The 18,079-nt window shown below is 45.0% G+C and overlaps 1 protein-coding gene across 1 annotated transcript in view; it reads left to right on the top strand.

Annotated features, from left to right (window-relative positions):
* Positions 1-6,857: 6,857 nt before the first annotated feature.
* The window catches only part of OTUD7A (OTU deubiquitinase 7A), a gene marked incomplete at both ends in the record, with an annotated part of 181,761 nt that continues 170,539 nt past the window's right edge, over positions 6,858-18,079 (top strand). The window contains one exon of the mRNA XM_080808681.1: positions 6,858-6,892. The remainder of the gene's footprint in view (positions 6,893-18,079) is intronic.

The raw sequence follows: 18,079 nt of genomic DNA, 5'->3' as shown, positions 1-18,079 counted from the left end.
CAAGGGGCAACAGCTAGGCCCCAGAGACCAGCAGACATGCATTTGCCTCTGTCTAGGATTGGTCTTTGAGGACCACGGTGTCCAGTTACCCCGCGGCGGAGCAGCCCTGCCTGTCCTGGAGCCTCGCACCTGCCCAATTCCAGTCAGCTCTAAATGAGTCACGGAGTTAGAGGTCCAGCTGGTTGATTCTGCCCAGGCCCAGATCACGTTGGTTGGATTCCAACCTGCTGCCCCGGGGGCTTCTCTCATCCAGTTTTAACCTTCCTGCCTTTAAAGGTCTAATGATGCCCTTGAGGGGAAAGAGGGATCCCCCTCCTCTCTCCCCTGCTGCGAGCTTGTTTGTTTCCTTCTGCTAATAAAGCATTTGTAGATTGCCGCCTTCGAAATTAAAACACTGCCACGGGGCTGGCCGACCTGGAAGGGCCGGAACAGAGTGAGAGAAGGGGCCAGGAATCACAGCTGGGCACTTTGCTGCGTTGTCCTGGGCAGGCGGACTCACCTGTTTCCAGGAGTTGTGCCAGGGGGCGCTGCAGTGACTCAGGGAGGCCCCGGGCTGCGGAATGGCCCCCAGGTCTGTTTTCCTGGCGGCAGCGCCAGTCACTAGCTTTGACAGCCAATCTGGGGGGAGAAGAGTGGCCTCCACTGGGGTGAGAACCTTGTAAAGGAGGCTGACTGCTCTCGTTACAAGTCGGGGACTTTGTTCACTACCATGTACGGAACATCGTCTGCACCCTGGAGGTTTTCGTGTCAGGATAACACTCCGGCCCTGCTGGCCAATGGAGTTAGAAAAGCAAGACTTCTGCCTGTGACGAAAGTAGAGGGCATTCCAAGGTAATAAATAGTGAAATGTGAAGTTGGGAGGTTCCCCCGGGGAGGTGCCTTAGAGTGTCAGAGGAAAGGGAAGTTGTTGAGGGCAGCTGGATCCCTGCCGGCTTCGTGAGCCTGCTGGGACGGGAGCAGGGGTAGCAGTAGTTTTAAAGAGTGGAGGGAATTTATTTCAGATTCTACAGAGAAGAGTGCCTGTGGGTTCTCATGACGTCTTCTGCCCTGACGGAACCCACTGGAAAAGCAGTCAGGGGTACTAGAGCGAGTTCTGGATGCTGAGCAGGCCCTCCCACTTCCGGGCATTGTCCCATGGTTGGTCCGTCTGTGCACCAGGCTCTAGGAAGACTCTGGTCCCAGCCTGTATGGGACACCCAGTCTAGGGACATTCACTGAATCACATATGAGTACATAGATAAACGGGGTAATTGCAGATCGTCCACAGAAAATAAAGATGAGTGGTTGACAGTAAAGGTTGGGGAATGTCCCCAAATGATGGTCAGAAGCAAGAAGGAGCTTCCGCGGGAAGCAGTCAGGGCAAAGGGGAGAGAGGGGTCCAGTCTGAAATCCTGGTGTCACCTTGACCCACCCCTGGGCCTCTGGGTCCACGTGAAGGTCAAATTCAAAGCAAGAAGAAGCCAAAAGGAAAGGGACCATCCATCTTCGAACTGAGGAATGGGGCCAGCCATGGGGTCAGGAAGCCTAGGAGGGCAGTGACACCTTCTTTCTTTTGGGAAACATAAACATAATCTTAGAAGTGACAATTCCCCAGACAAGGAGTAAGTGGACGTTTGGCCCCAAGACCCATGACAGAGACCCTCTCACAGAGCAGCAAGGCTTCCTTCCCTTTTCTCTCTCCTTGCTGTGGTTGCTGTCAAGAATTACCTCCTGGCTCCAGGCCTTCCGAGGTGGCCAGGACGCCAGACACCTACCCCTTCCAGGCAACAGAGGCTGCTGCCCCCTGAATCACCCATCACCTTCTTGGGTCCCATGTTCCACCTGGCTGGCAGGCACGCCTCAGGCCAACAGCAGGAGGCTGCGCCACCCTGGCTAGCTCTTCTTTGAGCTTTCCTCTTCTGGAGCTGTCCAGTGGACTCTCCTGGTGGGCGCGCGGCTCCCACACGTGGATGGCACAGCAGACACAGCGTGTGCAGGTAAAGGATGGGTTGCAGGCCCGTGAAAGAACAGAGCCAGGCAAGGCCACAGGTGAGAGAGAGAGGCCTGTGGAGGCCCTCAGTGGGGGGACAAGACTGTGTGTCCCCCAGAGCCCCTTTCCTCAGCTGTATTTGTGAGATTACCTGAGAGGACTCACAACCACTTGTCCAGGGAGTGACACAGAATAAGCCCTTGACCAGCCCTGGTTCCGTCGCCCACTTCTCTTGGGAATTCTGTAGGACTTAAGTTCTAGGCCGAGTGTCTCTTTCTCTCTGGCCCCTGAGGCAGATGGCACAAAGCACCGTGGCTTTCCCTGGACTTGGAGACATGATGATTTCCTGCTTGTCTCCTGTTTGGGGCCACAGGATACACAAGGGTAAAAGCCAGTCTGCTTTATTTCTGCCCCACCACCTGCAACTCCTGGTAAAGTGGGTGTCCATCAAAGGTTTGCTGGTTGAATGAGCAGCAAAGATTTCTTAAGAGAAATGGGGCTCGAAGGGACCCTGGCTGGTGAAGGGGCAGGGGCATTCAGATAAGTAGGAGGAGGGAACCAGATGGAAAAATACAACAAAATCTAGGTGGGTGTTGGAGGCAAGAGAAGGAGCAGGAAGGCCTGCGGTAGCCCGGAGAGAGCCCCTGTGCACAATGAGCCGTTCACACACCTCCCTGGGTCCAACCTGGAGGCTCTCTGGCAGCCCTGGGCGCCGCCAGCCTAGGCTTCCCCGCTGAACGATTGCTACCCTCTTTGCTCCTGCTGTTTCTTAGCAGCCAAACCTGGGGCATAACGGGCTTTCTTTTCTCTTTAGCCCCCTATGTGCCTGCATTTTTTACCTTAGAATAACACCCCTTTACTGCTGTGAGCCCCTGCGGGTCCCTAGAGCATTTTCAGAGTCCTGTCTCCAACAGTCTTCACCAGGAGCCTTGGAGCCATCTGAGCCCCATGGTTGAAATGGCTTCCCAGGACGGCATGCGGGCAGGGAGCTTGGAGGGTATCGATCCCAGGTCATCCCAGAGGGTTTTCCAGGGGACTCTGCAGCAGAATAGAGGTGGGGCAAAGGGAAGAGAATCCAGCAGAACCGCATCTTTCTGCTTTCATGTGGGAGTTATTCTAGGCTCTCACCTAGAAGCTTCCAAACATGTGGTGTGTCCTTGGTTTCCAAGGACACTCCCAGGCGCTCTGTCTGCAGTCAGGGGGCGTCATGGGAGGCACTGCCAGCCTTATGATGATGACGTCTGTTGTCTAGCCACATTCCAACTTTCAGAAACCAAGGCACAGAACTAAAATACCTATTTTATTTAAAAAAATTATTTTTCTCCCAGGGCAGTAGTTCCCACAAAGCATCGGTCCTTCCCTTTGTTTTGGCTGATAGCCTTTCTCCTCTCTTCATAGTGTTTCTGATCTGTATTGTTCTTCAATCACTAGAGATTTTCTTGCATTTCCCACTAGAGGAACTTGCATTTTGAAAAGCACTTCGGCCTACCCGAACTTTACACCCTTTATTATGGACATATTTTGCACTTACAATATCTTACGGTGCAAAAAGAAAATCTCCCCTTTATTTACAGAAGTTGTCACACTTTTCCTGAATGTAAATTTCCTGAAAATTCAGCCAGGACCTGCTACAATTTTTGATTCTGTTAGAGAACCAGAAACAAAAATGCATACCCCAGACCTGAGGCCGCCGTGGGTTTTTTGGTGCCTTCTTGAGTGACAGACTAATTGGTGACCAGTATGTGAATTAAAACTCATTTCCTAGAAAAAAAAAAATTCTCTTAAAGCTCTCAGGAAGACCAAGAAATAAAGCTACCCCTTATATGCCTATCCCAACACGTTTGGCTATTGCAAATAATTCTGCAAATATCTGCTCCAGTCCCTGTTTTCAGTTCTCATAGGCATATATCCAGAAGCGGAATTATGTGGTAATTCTATGTTTAATTTTTTGAGGAATGACTAAATTGTTTTCCTTTGAAGCATTTTTACATTCCCACCAGCAATGGGCAGGGTTCCAATTCTTGTATATTCCGACCAACACTTGTGATTTTTTATTTTTTAATTTTTTAATTAATTAGCCATTTTTAATGTGTGTGAAAGGATATCTCATTGTGGTTTTGGTTTGCATTTCTCCAATGATTAGTGATGTGGAACATCATTCCATGTACGTATTAGCAATTTGTGTATCTTCTTTGGGGAAATGGCTATCCAGGTCCTTTACCCAATTTTGAATTGGGCTATTTGGGTTTTATGTTGAATTGTAGGAACTCTTTATATATTCTGGATATTAATCCCTTATCAAATATATATATGATTTGTAAATATTTTCTCCCCTTCTGTGGGTTGCCTTTTTCTGTTAATGGTGTTTTTTGATGCACAGGACATTTTAACTTTGATGAAGCTCAATTATTTTATCACTTGAGCTTTGATCCCCAAGAAATCATTGCTAAATCCAACATCATGAAGTTTTTCTCCTAATTTTCTTCTAAGAGTTTTATAGTTTTAGACCTTACTTGTAGGTCTTTGGTCCATTTCAAGTTAATTTCTATATATGGTGTTAGGTAAGAACCCAACTTCATTCTTTTTCATGTGGATATCCAGTTTCCCAACACCATTTGTTGAAAACATTGTTCTTTTCTCATTGAATAGTCTTGACACTCGTGTTGAAAATTATTTGCCTATGGCTGTGAGGGTTTATTTCTGGATTCTCCATTCTATCCCAGATAGAATCCTCATACGTCTGTCTTTACGTGCATACCACACTGTTTTGATACCTGTGGCTTTGCAGTAAGTTTTGAAATCAGGAACTATTTCACCTTCAACTTTGCTCCTCTTTATCAAGATGGTTTGCCTATGGAGTCTCATTCTTTTGTATTTAGTCTCTTTCCATTTCTATTTAGGAATTCAGAAAATGTATTATCCATGAAACCATTTTGAAAGAGCTACTCCCAAACTCCCTGCAGTAATACAAAAAAATTAATTAAATAAAGGAGAAACGAGATTATGTAAATTATCTATGACTAATTAACAAACAGTGAAACACAATCACGTATTGTAATTATTAACAGAGTAGCCATGAAGCTTATGGCAATTGTGAAGAAATGATCCCTAAGAAACTAGAAGCATGAAAATTAAAAGCAGTTCAGAGTATTTTAAATTATTTTAACAAAATATATCAGCTAGCAAAGGAAGGAAAGGAAATTACATTGAACTAATGGTCTTATCCTATGTGGAAAGTAGAGGTTGTATCTGTTCATCAATTCTCATGATAAAAAAAAAAGGTTAATACACCTATGTGTGTAACAAATTTAAGACAAACACTAGAAGGAAAGATAAGATATATAACTTCTAGAAAATTAAAAATAAGACCAATCAAGTCAACGGAAGACAGTAAAAAAAAAAATAACACCATAAAATTTGAGAGGTAGGAAGTACTAAAACAGATGTTGGGGAAAGGGACAAATATACCAGTCATCTCCCTCTCCTTCTCTTAATGCTACTCAAAAAATAAAAATGGAACAGGTTAAATTCCCCAATTAAAGGACAGATATTGGGATGAAGGACTGAAATTGAGTTAAAAAAAAAAAAAGAGGTTAAAAAATATAATGGCGTAGGCAAAACTGTTATAAGCAATATTGCAAAAAGAATGAGGAGCAACAAGACAGGTAGCGGAGTGGAATCCAAGGTGGGAAGGTGAACACAGGACCAAAATATATTTAGTAAGAGGTAAAAACCACCAAAAAGAGGGAGTGCATTGCATTAGCTTTGAAATGTTGAAAGTAAAGCAGTTATGCTGATGAAGACGTGGTGTTTCTCCAACTGGGTGGGAGATATCAAAGGGGAAGCCAGCCAGGGATCTGGAGCCCCAGGGTACTTGGAACTACGGGGACAGGACATACCATCCCAGGCCTCTGGGCACACTATAGACATTCCATAGACACAGGCAAGATCCCCAGACTTCACCCACAGCCTAGGTGTGATCATAGAGGAAGGAGGGGCTCCTGTACCCCATGGTGTAGTCTCTGTAGGGTGCACAGATGTGACCCAATTCCCTCCCCTCGCCCGTGAAGTCACAAGCCTCCTAGCTTAAGAGCATCTTAGGGCTCTGATAACTCCACATGGCATATAAGTGAGTGGACCTCAGGAGTCAAGATGCTGCAGAGCAAGTTGAACCCACCAGGACGGAGGTGTGGTCCACAGGGACCCTCTCCATTCACAATGCTCTTCATGACCCCCTGCCCTCCATATGGAGCACAGTGCACCCTGCCAGGACCCAGGTATGGTCATCACCGTGACCACCTAGATGCCCCACGGTCCAGGCAGGGGTTACTAGCAGCTTCCTGACTTCGAGGTTCCTCATAGACCACACCACCTGAGAGTCCCATGGAATGTCAGAAATCAGGCTTGCTTTGTGAGTCCCTCTGGGAAGCACTGTGCTCCTCTCCTGGAACATCAGCATAGCACATGAGCTTCTTGTGTGTTCTCACCCACAGTCACTTCTCACAGTCACCCACTGGGGAGACCTTTCCCATTTATCCTGACCTCCCTCCAGATGCCCGCACTTATTTCAAAACTTAAAGAGTGGGAAGGTGTGTTAAGAAGGGGGGCTCAAGGATGTGGGGTTCACTCTCAAGACCGTTTCAAGTTCATACTGAATATTTAAAATCACATTTAAATTTGAAATTACATTTAATTTTTAAAATATAAAAAATATATCTTCTTAAAACTTATATTTTAAATTCTCACTTTCAGTGAAATGTGAACATTCTTTTTTTATTCTTGTGTTTTTTTCCAGAGTTCTCAGGGGCTGCAGTCTCACACCATCCACTGGGGCAACAATGGGCCATTTCCAGCAGGGACGGTGCGCCGTTGCCCTGGATGCCTGACGGCTACCCGCCTCCAGAGAATCACAGTGTCTGAAAAGTAAGTCTCATGTTTGTGGGTCCCAAGCAACTGTGCTGGAGGGGCACGTGAAGTCAGCGCCTCTAGCAACAGACCTTGTACTGGTCCTTGGAGCAAATTGCCTGGAAATCAGATCTAAAGCCAAGGATGGGGTTATTTATTCCCTGAAATCCACTGAGAACGAGTTATGAAATGAGATTCGTATTGCACTAGAATTTGCATTTAGAATGATAAACATTATTCTCAAAAAAAAAATGACTGTAGTGAACAACAGAAAAGTAATTTGATTTATACTAGCACTAGTACAAAATTTATGAAGTAATTCTGTTGCCCTCTGTTGCTATCATGATTGGTTTGTAAAGTATTATAAGACTAATCTAAACAACAGTAGTCTTATCACTTTCACATACTTTCCTTTTTAATGTTTCCTCTTAGTTCTTGTCCCAAAATGCAGTTTTTATCTAGTTGATTAATAACATAGTAGTTCTTTTGCCTTATGACTTTTTGAACAAACACTTTATTTTTGGTCTGCTTTTCTTTTTTTTTAAGATTTTATTTATGTATTTGACAGACAGAGATCACAAGTAGGCAGAGAGGCAGGTAGAGAGGGGGCGGTGGGGGGAAGCAGGCTCCCCGCTGAGCAGAAATCGGGATGCGGGTCTCAATCCCAGGACCCTGGGATCATGACCTGAGCCAAAGGCAGAGGCTTAACCCACTGAGCCACCCAGGTGCCCCTGCTTTTCATTTTGATAAATTTCACATCTATTCAAAAATGGAAAGTGGATGCTCATATATTCTTCACTCAGATTTACCAGTTGTTTACCCACAAAGACAAACACACACACACACACACACACGGAATATGTACTCATGTGTGTTATGTATGTGTGTGTTCAGTGTTCCTCTCTGAATCATTTGAAGTAAGTTGCCAGCACATGACATACTTTGGGAAATATCTCCTCCATCCATAGGCTTTCTTCTTCAAAACTGTAGCACCGTTATCACTGGGGAATTTAACATTGATAAAGTCATCTTCTCCAACATACAGTTCCTATTCAAATGCCTCTGGTTGTCCCCAAAATATTCTTCATAGCTGTTTTCCCCTATGCAGCATTTGGCTAAGCATCGTGTCCTGAATTTGGCTCTCTGTCTCTTTACATCTAAAGCAGAACACCGCTTTTATTTTTCTCTCTTGTGATTTTGACATTTTGGAAGAACCTAAGCCATTTGTTTCCAGGAGAGTCTGGATTTGTCTGGCTGTTTCTTCGTGCTTAGTTTCAGCACACATTTCGTGTGTTTACACGACATCCACGGGTCCAGCCTGTCACTGGGACCTGGTGTTGGTGAGGACTAGCTTGTTCACGTGGCTCATGTGGTTTCTGCCAGAGCTCTCCTTTATAAATTACTATTATTTCATTCCTTATAATTAATTAGTAATCGGTGGGGTGAACTTTGAGACCATGTGAATATTCTCTTGTTTAGCTCATTTTTCACCCATTATAGCATCCACTGAAGGTTGTATTATGATTTTTAATTAATCAGTTCACCAGCACCATGGTCTTCCTTCCCTGTCCAACGGTTTTGTTATCTTTTTCATTTTTCCACGGTTGTGAGCTGCCACACAAGGGAGTATCTCGAAACAGTCAAGAGAAGGGCTCTGAAATTAGACCGTCTGGATGCATGTCTAGTAGGCGCCCTGTCTCCGACACACACTCGCTGGGTGACCTTGAGCAAATGTTTCATCTCATAAACCCTCAGTGACCTTAGGATTAAAATTAGGAGGCAACGAGTGACCACAGCATGCGTGTCTGGTAGGGATGGAGCCCATGGTGGGCCTCACTAACCATTGGCTAATAATGATCACAGCGGCAGAGGACAGGCTGCGTGCCTCCCGATGCTGCTTCACTCCCAGCATCTTCTGTAATCTCCGGCTGAATAAGACTTTTGGCAAAAAAAATGCTGATAAGACTGAGTGACGGGGCGGAGGTCCCCCAGGATGTGACAGGTCATATTTTTAAGTCCCTAAAGTTAGAAGGTGGCCTTGAGAAGCAACACCGTCACGACAGGAGGCATGTGTCAGTGAATGGTGTCCTAATGGCATCCGCTCTGCCATGCTGGTTATTTCTAGCAGGCCTCCTTGCTTGGCTTCTGCCCCTGGCTAGGCCTGGATCCCCCTAGTCTGCTGGCCGTTTTGCCTTTCAGTCACTAACAACTGATTGTTTGAAGGTGATTAGGATTCTTTCTGTTTAGATCCGGTCACCACGGCTTGATTTGAGCTCCATTGCCTTGGAGTCTTCTTTGAGAACGTTTGAAAATTCTACCAAGAAAATAGCTTGTGAATATACATGTTAGTTTTTGAGCGGCACATGGGCAAGGATTAGGCTGAGTCTTAAAAAAAAAAAAAAAAAAAAAAATCGCCCTTGGAGAACATTTTTAGCTAGCGTATCTGAAAAATGCTTCCTCGGAAAATGTTACTTGCCTAGATTTTTTTCCCCACGACTTTGGGAACAGATGAGGGCTGGTTTTCATAAAGAGGGGCTGCTGGCAGCATGCATCCTGCATCCAGCATGTTTCCTGGCTCATGGCTTGCTAGGCTGAGCTTGAGGGAGGGCCCTGCCCTGAGGGGTCACGTGTTCTCCTGCTTTCTGGGTGATGCCAACCCAGCCAGCCTGAGGTTAGCTGGGGCAGAGAATGGGCCCTGCAGACCCAGAGGTAACAGCCCTGCATAGGCACCCACCCAAAGTCCCCCCAAAGGCTCCCCACCTCCTCCTTCGGTTTTCCACCCTTTGAGCTGCTTGCAGGCCGGGGATCCTCTGCCTATCTCCATGTCCCCTTGACGGGCTCCTCGGGGAAGGGACGGTGGCGTGGGCACAACATAATTGTTTACAGGTTGACTGAAGTACAGTTGAAAATCAAATCTGCAGTTCTGCATGAACACAGAAGGACTCACTTAGGTGTCCTTTGACTATGTGGGTAGAAATATTAGGGCTGCCTTTTTTCTGTTCTTCAAGTGCTTCCTGTGAAGTTCTGTCCACTTGGAAACCTGAGTTATTTGGTCTTAAATGAGTAGCATACTCCTAACCTGTGTGCTTGAGCCTGACATGGAAACAGCTTGAAGCCAAGGAAAAACGCCCCCTGTAGAGAGGCCCCCTCCCCAGGGCTTCAGGTCCTGAGGTCCTGGGCCTTACCAGGGGGACCTCATTGGTGGCCCTGGGTCGGTCCATGAGTCTCTGTCTTCATGCTCGCTTTATTTCTCTGTTCCTGGGGCCTCCTGCCGCTGTTGCCCCGAGGGCCACACCAAGTCCTAACTGGGTCCCAGGAGCTCGTGTTTTTCTGGGGCAGGTGTGAACATGGCGCTATGTCTTTCCACCTCATGCCCACACACGGTGAGCTGTAACCTCCCCAGGATGGATGGAGCGTGGGTTCTAGAGTAGTCCCAGGGCTGGGTGGCATACCCAGGCCATGAGAAGGACAGCAGAACCCAGGCCCTGATGTCTGCCTGGGGAACCAGGCTCTGCTCATTAGCATCAAATGTGGAGCCAAAGAGTGGGTTTCTGGGAAAACCAGGTTTGTCCTTCCGTCTGTGTGAAGCCCTAGCCATGGTCTCTCTGTTTCTGGGATCTGGGATCTGGTGCTCACTCCCTGCTTCCTAGCTGGGCGGCCATCCTCTCCCATCTGCCCAATGGGGACAGCAGCCCCTGTTGGGTAGTCCTCCCAGGGCCGATTGGGAATGGTGTTTCCCTCGGTTCCAGGGACTGAGTGTTGAAGGGCAACGCCCTCTTCTACCCTCATTCTCCTATTGGTGCATCTAGCAGCACTCAGCACTGGGGATTCCACAGTTTTGGTGGCAGAAGGGAGCTGCATAGAGCAAACGCTAAAGCCCATGGGGCCCATATGGGGCTGTCCCCCAAAACGTCCTAAGGTTTTCTTTGAACTGTTATAAATGGAAACACATTGACATCCCCACTTCCTCCTTGAGCAGAGGGAGCTGCAGAGGGAGGAGGGTGAACAGCCATCTCCGCGTGGCACTGCGGCTGCCACTCCTCTCCCGGGGGTGGAGCTAAGGTCTCCTGTCCCCTGGGGCTGCCAGGGATGCACCGATGTAGTTTCCGTCCATAGAGCTCGAGCCCAACTCCTGGCTACACCAAGGACAGGCTGGGGGCTTAAGTGTGGATGAGCTCTGTAGACCTCAGCTTCCTCATCTCTGAAATGGGGATGGGGATGGTGGTGCCCTCCACCCAGGGCCCAGGTGAGGACTAAGTGAATTCATTCATGAGAAGTACCCAGAGCTGTGACACCTGGTAGGAATGCTAGAAATCATGGTTGTAAGTATGAGGGCCTAGGCCGGTGCATAGCTCATAGTGAGCAGTGACTTTCAGGTCCCTGTCCGGTGTCCTCCCACACACCTTGACTCAGTTATTACAAACAACAGCGTTGTGAAATAGCATAGTGCTGTTCCGGAGGTCACTCTGTGGTGAGCGGGGTTGTATCCCCTGGGTCAAGCCCTGAAAGGTATGATTTATTATTTTTGGTCTGTTTTTCATGGTTTTCTTGTGTGCCCAGAACTAAAGCTCACTGTGCCCACCAAAAGCACTTGAGGCTCACTGAGAAGTGGGACTGGACTTGGAACCCCTGGCCCTGTGCCACCAGCTGTATCTTACCTCCCAGCTGGGTGACAGGGCTGGCTAACACCAGTCCCACCTGAACTTCCTCCTGTGCCGTTGTTCCTTGGCCCTCAGATCCTCCCCTGGCCTTTCCATCAAACCAGAGACTGTTCCCCGGGCCCAGAATTGCTCCAGAGACTGTGGGAGCTAGCTGCCTCTGCTTACGAGCCTTTCTTCTGACACCCCCAGATAGGTCTGCCTGTGACCCAGCGGGTCCCTCAGCTAGTCCTGACATCCTGTGCTTGTGGGTGCACAGCCAAGTGCCCATCTAACATCGTGCATCATAAATTTAAAGAGGGACAAAGATGTAATTTCTAACATATTGTAAGTAGTGACATTTAAAACAACACAGGTATGTCACTTCTTTAGTAAGATTTTATTTATTTATTTGACAGAGAGAGAGATAACAAGCAAGCACAAGCAAGGGGAGTGGCAAAGGGAGAGGGGAAAGCAGGCTCCCTGCGGTATAGGGAATCCAACGTGAGGCTCGATCCCAGCACCCTGGGATCACCACTTGAGCCAAAGGCAGACGCTTAACCAACGGAACCACCCAGGCGCCCTGATGTCACTTTTTTATTGACGTATAGGTGACATATATTAGTTTCAAGTGTACAACATAAGGATTCAGCAATTCTATACATTACACAGTGCTCACCATGGTAAGTGTAATTACCGTCTCTCACCATATACCGTTACTATAATTAAGTATTATTGACTGTATTTCCTATGCTGTACTTTTCATTCAGATCTATCATTTTTTTTTTTAAATACACACAGTCAGGGCGCCTGGGTGGCTCAGTCATTTAAGCATCTGCCCTCAGCTCAGGTCATGATCTCAGGGTCCAGGGATGGAGCTCCATGTTGGGTTTGCTTCTCCCTCTGTTCCTTCTCCCTACTCATGCTGTCACTCTCTCTCTCTGTCTCCTCTCTCTCAAATAAATAAATAAAATCTTTAAAAAGGAATAAATATGTAACAAGATACCCAGTCAAATATAAAGACCACCCATTCAAAATACAGAATATATGATTCTTCCTTTCCTTTGAAAGTTTATACCATTTTGTTTCCTCCTTGAATTCATGTAGAAATAGGAATAGGAATTCCACCTGCTCCACCAAACTTTATCATAATTTTCTTCCAGAAAGACATTCACTAAAAAAAATGAAAGGCGTTCACTGATTATTCTGTCACCTGTTTTTTGCATATTTGCTCGTGTATGTTTGTTACACAGACCTATATATAGATACACATATATATGTTAAAATATTTCATGGGACTTGTTATCGATACTATTTATAGTATTGATTAGTACACAGATGATCAGAACAGTATAATTAAATACAAAATAAAATATATCAGAGAAGAGACTCTTCATGAGATGGATGACAGAGAGGTTCCTGGGGAGACCTGGTGTAAGGACGCACTGGCTGTCCCTTTGTGTGGTATCTGGAGGTTTCCACTGCAGAGAGATGTAGGGCATGGGAAAGAAGAACGTGCAGGGCAGTCATCTTACCCACAGATGAGTTTTAGGATAGATTATATAGGGACTTGAGAATTCGGAATTTAATTGTTGAAAGTGTTCCACGCTTGTCACCCCTTGAAGAAACTTAACGTGCCCAGGGGTGCCCCGCTTCAGGCTGAGAGCCACAGGCTTTCCCTGCTCACTCAGATCTGGATCCAGTCTCCCTGCCAAGGTCAGATCCCCTGTCATTACTGTCCTTACCTCTGTGTCCCTTCCGTGTGACCCGAACCTCCCCCACCCCTACAGCTTCCTTTCAAGCCATAGAATCTTCTAGAATGCAATTGTGTCCTTTGTCTCTTTATGGTCTTCCCAGGATCTGTGTGGACTGAGTCTCCCAGAGGAGTTCAGAGAGAACATTTTGGTTTTGATACTTTAGAGTATATAGTATGTCATATTCTAGATCTTTCTTTCCTGGAGTCAGCATATTTCTCCATGTTAGCTACACCTTCACGGGTAGCATCTCCCTATGTGGCTTTTTTTTTTTTTTTTGACAGAGAGAGAGAGAGAGATCACAAGTAGGCAGAGAGGCAGGCAGAGAGAGGAAGGGAAGCAGACTCCCTGCTGAGCAGAGAACCCAATGCGGGGCTCGATCCCAGGACCCTGAGATCATGACCCGAGCCGAAGGCAGTGGCTTAACCCACTGAGCCACCCAGGCGCCCCCCTATGTGGCTTTTTCTGTAGACCCATGGCAGTGTGTGTACCACAGTGTGGGACTGTTGGCATCACCGGTCAGGAAACCCTGGTAACCAGGACTCTGCTTCAGGGCTTCCTCCTCAAAGCCCAGGTGCTGAGCCATGTGAAAGAGGCACAGTCCCCAGTGAGACAGAATGAATATCAATTTTTAAGGGGCTTACATGCCCAGGGGAAGTTCTTGAATCTTCTGTAACCAGAGAGGCTTGCTATCCGCATGGACATTGTGCCACCATGAACGTATGCTTGTGGTTTGGCCAGTTAAGATAATGCCAGGGGAGCAGTTTCTATAGGGATCATTTTCCAGTGCTTTGCTAAATTCCTTCTGTGCTTTCTGGGCATTCTTGGAGCATGGAAAGCCCAATTCTGTCACAAAATCATTTGTTAGCATGTACCAAAACTTAATTTTACTCATTGATAAGGGAACCAGCAAAAAGATAAATGGTCTAGCTCCAAGTATATTTGAGTAACTAGAATTTATAAAGTCATTTGGAAAAGAAATATAGAAATCAGATTTAAGTTAGCTGAGTCTCCAGAGGGCAAAAAAATAATACCTTATCCGGGGTTAACATTTAACTGAGGGCAATAAAAATCATAATAAGTTATCAATTTCTGCAAGCTAGCCTCTAATTTTATAGAACTACAGACCCTTTTCATCTTTATCAGTTGTTAATTATTGGATAATAATAAAAGAATTTTTTTTTATTGGAGATCAATTGCTTCAGACTTGCTGTGACTGTTTCCTCCAGAGCGGCAATGCTTCTCATGCAGTCTTAAGCCAATGTTTAGTGTTTGAGTGCAGTTGGTTTTGGCGTTCTTTCCTCAGGGGAGTGGGGACATATATATTTTCTGCTTTAAAAGGCATTTTCTTTCTTGACTCGAACAGCTGATCCTGTAAATTTGAACTTCATATTCATCTGTTTCAGTATAGAAACAACTTTTTTTTTTTAAAACGGTAAGTTCTTTTAATATGATACATAAATTGCCAAAAGCAAATTTTTGAAAGAGTGGTACTCCGGAGGGCTTTATTAGGTTTCCAAAATTATTAGTTTGAGAACACATTGGCAAAGAAGTAAATAGATAATAACAATCATAATCATACCTAAGCTTTTTTGGTGCTCCCTATGAGCCCAGCACAGTGTTACATAACCACCACCACAACCGCATAAAATAGGATCTGTTATCCTTGTTTCGAAGATGAAGCAATGAGAACCAGGGATTAGAAGTACATTGTCCTAGTTTTATTTGCATACTGGTGCGGATTCGTATCTTAAGGCAGGAGTTTCCAGTGACTAAAATTTAAAACCCGGGTAACTCAAGAAGAACAATTAGTAGATTAACACTCTGGGTCACCAGGTTGTCTGATCATTAATTATAGAAAAAGCTGGACGCGTTCTTAAATATCCATTTATGTCAGTGTTATCTACTTTAAGTTTTCAGAGTCATCTAGGATAATGTCATCTATAGAGATATATTTTTTCTTTTTTCATTGGTTTATTTGTCTAGATAAACTGGATATGCTATTTGGAAAGACAGACGTTTAGATAAAACATAGTGAATTTTACCAGTCACTAACATGTATAGGTATTCAACTAATATGGGCCAATAAAAAATAAGTAAAATACAATAAAATGAAACTCCAAAAGCTGAACTTGTCCTGTACTTGTTAAATTTAAATAATTTTGATAGAAAAAACCATGGCATCTGCTGCCTTCGTTTCACTTACCATACGTACACTGAAAACTTCCAAGTGTAAATGTGCGGCCAATTGGTACTTCTCTCCAAAGGTCTCTTAGCTTTCCCCACCTCACCCCTTGCACACACAGACACACTCACACACTCAGACACACTCAGACACACACACACACACTCCTGAACACATGAACACATGGACACATATACGTGCACACATACTATACACATAAGCAAGTGGACACTTAAAAACACATGCGTATGTGGCCTATGATCCATTTATAATTAATTTTTTGTATTATGTGAAATGTAGATTGAGTTTCTTTGTTCTTCCTTTCCTTCTTTTTCCTTTCTTTTTTTTTGGGGGGGGTGCATATTGATGTCCATTTTTTCAGCACCACTTGTTGAAAAGTTGGTATTTTTTGCACTGGATTATTTGTATACCCTTGTGAAAAAGCTGTTCTCTATTTTCCGTTCCACCGATTTATGTGTCTAACCTTTGTCCAATACCTACTATCTTCACCAGGGTAGGTTTATGATGCATTTCTAAATTAGGTAGTGTGGATCCTCAAACTTTGTCTTCTTTTTCAAAATTGATTTGGCCATTATAGGTCGTTTATCTTTCCATTTAAATTTTAGAAAAAGCTTGCCTGTGTCTACAAAGAATCCTGCTGGAAAGTTGATTGGGATTATAGATATAGATCAATTTATAGATCAATATGAGAATGATTGACATCTTTTTTTTAAAAAAAGATTTTATTTATTTATTTGACAGAGAGACAAATCACAAGTAGGCAGAGAGGCAGGCAGAGAGAGAGGAGGAAGCAGGCTCCCCGCAGAGCAGAGAGCTCGATGTGGGGCTCGATCCCAGGACCCTGGGATCATGACCCGAGCCGAAAGCAGAGGTTTAACCTACAGAGCCACCCAGGTGCCCAAGAATGATTGATATCTTAACCGTACTATATCTTACAACACTTGCAAACAGTACATCTTGCCATTTATTTAGGTTATCTTTGGTCTCTTTTGTATGAATTTTTGTAAACTTAGAGTTTTTTTCTGAAATAAGTCCTTGCTCTGTTGTACACATCCTGTTCTATCTTTTTGAGTCTGTCCACACTGCCTCCATCCAACATCCACACAAAGACCAGCCCTCTGCCTCTTAACCTACACAATTCCCAGGCCTACAGTGGTTTTCTGATGAGAGATCACTTCCTCAGAGTCACTCTCTTTCTCTCCTCCTCTCCAGTGTAGAACAGCTTCCTTGCCCATGAGCTTCTGCTGTCTCGTCTCTCTAATAGCAGATGTGTGATGTAACTGCTTCTTTAATATTTTTAGTCCACTAAACTCAATATTCTTCAAAGGCAGAGACCATATCTGATTTGAGGTTGTATCTTTGGCACCTAATATAGAGCAAGGGCTCAGTTTACAGCAGTTGATTAGACAAATGGGAAAATAAAGGTGCCTGGGTAGCTCAGTCAGTTGAGTATCCAGCTCTTGGTTTCAGCTCAGGTCATGATCTCAGGGTCGTGAGATAAAGCCCCGAGTCAGGTTCGGCACTTAGGGTGGGGGGTGCGGATGCAGCTTGAGATTCTCTCTCTCCCTCTGCCCCTTCCCTCCCCCCCCCAAATAAATGTTTTTTAAAAAAAAGAAATGGAGAAATAAAGGAATAATGGGAAAAGAAAAAGGAGTGAAGATAAACTAGTACTCATTGTGGCTCTGCTCTGTGTCTATCACTATGACAGGGCAAAGACAGATGATAGAGGATGGATGGATGGATGGATGGATGGTTCGATGGTTGGATGGATGGTTGGATGGACAGATAAATAGATTTTTCTTTAAGTTTTGTTAAGCCTTTTTTAAAAAGATTTTATTTATTTATTTGGTACAGAGAGAAACAGCGAGAGAGGGAACACAGCAGGGGGAGTCCAAGAGGCAGAAGCAGGCTTCCCACTTCCCAGGACCCTAGGATCATGACCTAGTTGAAGGCAGATGCTTAATAACTGAGACACCCAGGTGTCCCAAGTTTTGTTAAGCCTCATAAAATTCTGAGAAAGATGTGGCATCTTCCCCATGTACAGATGAGAAGTAGATTTGAAGAGGTTTAGTGACTTCCCAAATACCATACTTGCAGAGAATGACAGAGGCAAAATTCAAAACTGGCTCTACCTTTCTCCAGGGTTTATGCGCTGCACACCATCTCCTTTCCTTCTCAAACTTTATACATATATACTTTAGCACAGTCACTTGTTGTATCTTGCTTATCTTATTCAATAGCTTCAGTGGAACATGATGTTTAAAATATAGTATATTACATGAACACAAGGGCAAAGAGCTTAGAAGTCTGTAAAGTCAAAATGAAAGCCCCACTGCACTGCCTCCCACAGCCCCACACTGCTGAAAGGCTGTTACAGTCAGCAAGTGTGCCTCCTTCCGACATTTGTCTACATGAGAATTTTTCTTCCTTTAGCAGTTGTAAATTGCACTATATGAATATTCTCATGTGCCTTAGAGAAATTTCCATTTTAACGCCCATATGGTAGGTCACATTCTAGATGTGTCATGTTTGATTCAGCCAACCTCCTACAGACAAACGATTATTTTTTTTTATACTTCTAGCCATGCTGCAAGGAACATCCTTATAC

The sequence above is a fragment of the Martes martes genome, assembly GCF_963455335.1.
Source record: "Martes martes genome assembly, chromosome: 7".
NCBI classification, from domain to species: domain Eukaryota; kingdom Metazoa; phylum Chordata; class Mammalia; order Carnivora; family Mustelidae; genus Martes; species Martes martes.
The sequence above is the reverse complement of the archived record's forward strand: the minus strand, read 5'-3'. Positions and strand labels throughout refer to the sequence as shown.